The sequence below is a fragment of the Corylus avellana genome, chromosome 6, assembly GCF_965113065.1.
Source record: "Corylus avellana chromosome 6, dhCorAvel1.hap1.2, whole genome shotgun sequence".
Classification (NCBI taxonomy): Eukaryota; Viridiplantae; Streptophyta; class Magnoliopsida; order Fagales; family Betulaceae; genus Corylus; species Corylus avellana.
Genome location: NC_142495.1, coordinates 6,481,832 through 6,488,077, shown reverse-complemented (window position 1 = coordinate 6,488,077; position 6,246 = coordinate 6,481,832). Strand labels below are relative to the sequence as shown.

At 37.6% G+C, this 6,246-nt stretch overlaps 1 pseudogene; it reads left to right on the top strand.

Moving 5' to 3' along the window:
* The first annotated feature begins 1,780 nt into the window (after positions 1-1,780).
* On the top strand, positions 1,781-5,224 carry LOC132186247 (isoflavone 3'-O-methyltransferase 4-like; annotated as a pseudogene).
* The last annotated feature ends 1,022 nt before the right edge of the window (positions 5,225-6,246 follow it).

Genomic DNA, 6,246 nt, shown 5'->3' with positions numbered 1-6,246 from the left:
CAGAAAACACAAATTCTAAATAAACATAGTCTAGCAGTAATGCAGCATGAGTATATCCGCATAACATGTTTGTTATTCTAAAATTAAATCAACAGACAAAGGGAAAAAAAAAAAAGTAGAGGAAAATGGTTTTGAAATTAAAGAAAATAAAATCACAACCGGGTATAGAAGGAGCTAGGTAACAAGAAAGAAAAGGAAAGATGCTGCTAATTCCTTATCTTTTTTGTCAGCTCATTACCTGATCAATCTCAACATGCATCAAACACCAGATAATTAATAAAGATACTGAGAAAAGAATTCTTCAAGATATATATATATATAGAGCAAATGCTGCAGATAATTAATGATATCAGTAGCTTCAAAAAGAAGAGAGAAAAAAGGAATGAAGCCAAAGGCAAAGCCCAAGTGCACCTTGATAATTAAGCCATTAGTATATCGTGTGCGTGGGAGAGGAGCATGTACAGGCGGATCTGAGCTTAAAACTATACAAAACCTTGCAAAACTATATATATATATATATATATCCTGAACAGATTAGATCGAAGCAGGGAAGCACAAAGTTGATCAAGTAGGGAAAAAGAGTAAAAGACTAGAATAAGAAAAGAAAAGAAAAGACTGGAATAATTCATAAAAAATAAATCAATAATTGAGGAATAAGAAAAGACTGATTTATTGGTTTTGTATTCAGTCAGATCTCTCCTCGGTCCACAAGTTTCATAAATAGTTTCAGAGCCAACATCAGAATGGAGGCAGAAGAAGCAAAAACTCTGGATAAAAATCAATTATGCGAGTGGTCAGGGCTTTATTTAATAAGGCTAACCTATTAGTTTATGAGTATAACAAATTAAACCATCATAAATATAGAATATCAGGGTCGAGATCTTGTAATTCTTTTAAGATAACTCTAGGGAGGGAAGAGTTCTTAAAATCATAACCCTTATTTTTATTTGATCATCGATCTCAACATACAAAACTAACGAAAAATTAAGAATCTATATGTGATGCCCATTGAATTCCGCATTAGAATTGTATTAGGTACAAAATTGGGTAATATAATCAGCTCTTATACAGGAGTTAATTAATAATGAATAATATTTTTAGGATATTATTCATATATAAGTTCGTAAACTGCTATTAATGACGTTAAGAATTTAATATGCTTTATAAATATTTATCGACACATGACACTATTTTAAATGGGTTTGAGGATATTTCCTTCAAACTGGTTTGGAGGAAATTTCTGTCCCATATATAGATAAAATTATAAAATGCAATGTAATAAAATGAATCTTCTCCATTTTAATGAAGACAATCCTATTTGTTTGTACATTATATATATAATTTCCTATCTGGGGCTCACATAGGTTAGAAGGACAGGTCATAGTACCATGGGGTCAAAAATGACTATATATATATATAATTTCCTATCTGGGGCTCACATAGGTTAGAAGGACAGGTCATAGTACCATGGGGTCAAAAATGACAACGGTCAAATTGCCATGCAGAGACGGAGGGAGGGGGGACCATGTCAAAAAGTCTTCAAGTTAGGTGGAACCAGAGATGCCCTACTTCTTCAAAAAAGACATTACTGATTATTCAAATTGCTATAGTTAGCTTCCAAAAAGTCTCTATAATTAATACACGTTTGCGATGACGTTGCTTACACATAGAGACGTTGGGAGCTATGGGGGACCGGCCGGGGCCATAGTTCCCCCCACTTCCTCGAAAAAGATGTATATATGGAGCAGACTAGCTTCGATCGTCACTCCAAGTTTCTATAATGGCTACCTCTCTAGAGAAATCGACCCCAAAAATTAATGAGAATGAAGAAGAGAGCTACTCGTATGCACTATAGGTGGCGGGCTCCCTTGTGATGCCCATGGCCATGCGATCGGCCGTGGAGCTTGGCGTTTTTGAAATTCTAGCAAAAGTGGGTCTGGGAGCCAAGCTCTCCCCAACACAGATTGTTCAACAGATGCCAACCAAGAACCCCGAGGCACCCACGATGTTGGACCGTATTCTGAGGATGCTGGCCACCCACTCTCTGCTTGGTTGCTCTGTGGCTGCTGATGACTCTGGATCTTTGCAGAGGCTTTATAGTCTTTCTGATGTGTCTAAACACTTCGTCTGCAACGAAGATGGTGTCTCTTTGGGACCTATCATGGCCTTGCATCACTGCAAGGTCTTCTTAGATAGCTGGTCTGTTTTCTATTTTCACCTCGCCTTTTTCTTCTTTTTACACCTTTTTCTTATTTACAAAGTTTTGCTCGTACAATCCAGTACTTGTGCTGATGCTGGTCCGAATTCATTGATAGGTCCCAACTGAAAGATGCAATTCTTGAGGGAGGAATTGCATTCAACAGAGTTCATGGCATCCATATCTTCGAGTACTCCGGGTTGGAGCTTAGGGTCAACCAGGTTTTTAACACAGCCATGTTCAACCACACAACCGTTGTTATTAATGACATCCTTGACTCCTACAAAGGCTTCCAGCAACTCAAGCAATTGGTTGATGTGGGCCACGGTCTAGGAGTCACTCTCAACTTGATCACTTCCAAATACCCCCATATCAAGGCCATTAATTCCGACTCGCCTCATGTTATACAACATTGATGCAGTGTGGCTTAGTGGGCTGCAGCGAAGAACATCAATAAGCAACGAATAAATAACTCCAGATCTAAATTCTATCAAAGATCTAAGAATTCTTCTAAAAACAATAGATACTCTCTAAAGTTTAAAGGAAAAGAGGAATAAACTCAACTCTGAGTATTCTCATTAATCAAAATTAATAATAATCAACAATTGTCTTTCTTTGGAGGCTATAAGCATATATTTATAGCCCAAAACCCTAAACATAATAAAATATGACATAAACACACTAAAAACCCTAAACCTAATAAAATAACGCAATATTGACTCCCAAAACCCTAATCCTACTAAAACAAGGAAATAACGACGGCTTAGCCTAATTAAAACGCAGAAAATAACATAAAGGTCCCGTGTGCGCTCGATCGCAGCACACAGGCGATCGATCGTAGACCAAGCGCTCGACCACAGTCACAGCGTGCGCTCGATCGCAGTACCAGACGGACGACTGTTATCCAATCTGCATCATTCTCCCCTAGTTGGAGAGAATTCGTCCTTGAATTCGGCCAGTTCTATTCGCGATCCTTTGGATGCCCCGTCAACTCATTCAATTATCCTTTGCTCAAAATCACAACAAGGCCACACCCCATAATAAACGTGATGGCCTTATTCATCAACACACCGCCACAGTTATATTGAAGACCCTGCGCCTCCCCTTGCTGTGTAGGCTTGGCATGCTCTTGTCGTGCCTTTCCCTTCCCACATGCTATGAGAATTCCCAAATTAAGTATTCACAAAAACCCCTTCACTCTTTGATAGACAAGTCACCTCCGCCCCATAGATCTCATCACAACTTTGGTTAAAAGTTTTTGATAAGATAGCATCTACTCCAAGGAAATCAACTTCCAAATCAAAGAATTGTTGTTTAGGACTTTCATCAAACACTTGGTGTATATAATTCACCTCTTTGTTGGGATAGGTGTCATATATTGGTGGAGAGGCCCAATTAACTAAGCAATCTTCTTCAATAAATCTGTCTTCTTCCTCCACCACAATCGATTGGCTCCTAATCTCCGCCATATTCCTAGGTACTTCTTTTTGTGGAATTTTTCTATTTTTTTTCTGCCACCATGAACTCTTTGGGTTGCAAGCAACCTTGGAATTCCGGTGTATCGAGTTTGAATCTACTCACCCATTCATTGGCATGAGCTTGCCTAAGCTGCTGACGTCCTTGCGTTCGGCGCTCTGTAAACGGGTTTCTAGATCCATTCCCATTATGACAATACAAGTTGGATATTTGGGTAGTGAGGTCTTCAAGTTGATACCACATAGCCTAGAATTGATCCCCCTTGAGTTGCCAACGTTCAGCGATAGATTTGCCTTCCGCCTCCGCGAATCACGGTCTTGGTTGGCGATGACAATTGTTTGGCCCACCACTCATGTGCCTCAAACGAATCGCCAGTTGCTCCTTACGTGTTGCCTCCATGCGCACGTACACTTCATTCATGTCTGCAAAGCGGTTGCTCCTCCCCATTCATGGAAAGTAACTGAGCTCTAATACCAACTGATGCAGCGTGACTTAGTGGGCTGCAGTGAAGAACATCAATAAGCAGCGGATAAATAACTCTAGATCTAGATTCTATTAAAGATCTAAGAATTCTTCTAAAAACAATAGATACTCTCTAAAGTTTAAAAGAAAAGAGGAATAAACTCAACTCTGAGTATTCTCATTAGTCAAAATCAATAATAATCAACAACTGTCTTTCTCTAGAGGCTATAAGCATATATTTATAGCTCAAAACCCTTAACATAATAAAATATGACATAAATACCCCCAAAACCCTAAACCTAATAAAATAACGCAATATTGACTCTCAAAACCTAATCCTACTAAAACAATGAAATAACGACGGCTTAACCTAATTAAAACGCAGAAAATAACATAAAGGTCTCGCGTGTGCTCAATCGCAGCACATGGGCGATCGATCGCAAATCGAGCGCTCGATTGCAGACACATCGTGCACTCGATTACAGTACCAGACACCCAACTGTTATCCAAACTGCATCAAACATGCCCCATATTATCCTGGTTAATTTGCTCTTCTTTTATATATATATATAATGTTCTTCATAAGCTATATATATATATTTGTGTGTGTGGGGATAAAGAGAGGTGTTAATTAATTGGTGTTGCAAGTGTGGAACATGTCGGGGGAGACATGTTCGAAAGCATTCCTAAGGGGGATGCCATTTTTATGAAGGTGGATTTGATTGATTTGTGTACTTTTTGTATATGAGTTGAAGAGAAATGGTGTTATAATTTGGATACATTTTGTAGTGTATACTCCATGATTGGAGTGATGAACAGTGCTTGAAGCTGTTGAAGTACTGCTACGAGGCTACACCAAATGATGGAAATGTGATTGCTGTGGATGCAGTTCTTCCAATTATGCTTGAGATTAGCACTTCTATGAAGAGCAACTGTCAATCGGATGTGAGCATGATGACTCTAGTTAACCCAGGAGGGAAGGAAAGGACGGAAGCAGAATTCATTGCCTTGGCAACCAAAGAAGGGTTTAGTGGCATCAGATATGAATCTTTTGTCTGTAATCTTTGGGTTATGGAGTTCTTCAAGTAGATTGCTTGTTTGTAATATTAATTTGGAAATCTGTTAGGGATAAAATCCACTATGGGTCCCACTATCTCTCAACAACCTTTAATTATCTTATAAGGTCCTACATTATCTCATAAGATCCTACGTTATCTCAACTACCTCACATTATCTCCCCACTATTTCAAATGATTCTTCAATCATCTGAAGGGAGGAGATCAAGGAAGTAGTTACAAAGATAAAACCCTATAAAAGAGAACTCACGACATAAGTAAAGGGGATCGATCATTATTTCTTAATATATTGCTAACTCTGGCTACATTTTGATCCCATAATAAAACAAATTTTATAAACAATAAAAATGTTTTTTTTTTATCGTTTATATATATGTAACATTAAAAAAATAGTTTAATTTAGTTTTTTATTTTAGTTTTTAAAAGAATAAGAGTATTATAGAAATATAATAAAAAAATGTTTCATTTTTGGCAGACATTGGTACGTAGTTTGATATATCACTTTAGGCATACTTTAAACTTCATAGGGTTTTTAAAAAAAATGGTTGTTAGTTGAGAGGCCTTTGTAATATTTTTTCCTATATTCAATTAAAAATCATAATTAAATGCGCATTTTGAAATTAAAGAGTAATACTGTAATACTATATATATCACATCACTATTTTTGTTGGTTTTTCATACCACACTAGCTCCACGCCGGCTAGCTCAAAGGGTATGACCTGCAAGAAGAAAGAACCATTAGAGTGGTTCACTAGCACTTGCCTATGAAGCCCTCCAACACTCAAGTTAGCAGGGAAAAGGAAGAGTGTGTAAGCCATGAATGACAACTCAGTGGCAGATATAAAGGGGGCAGACAAGGGCACCCGCCCCTCCAAAAATTTTTGAATTTTTTTTTTTCTAAGGGTAATTTTTTTTTTTAGTTTTCTTAACCCTAACCTCTACTCCTCCTTCTCCCACCCTTTCAAAAAATTTTAAAAAATTATTATTTTAGTTCCGCTCCTCCTAATATGAATTCTTAGATCCCCACCACTGATG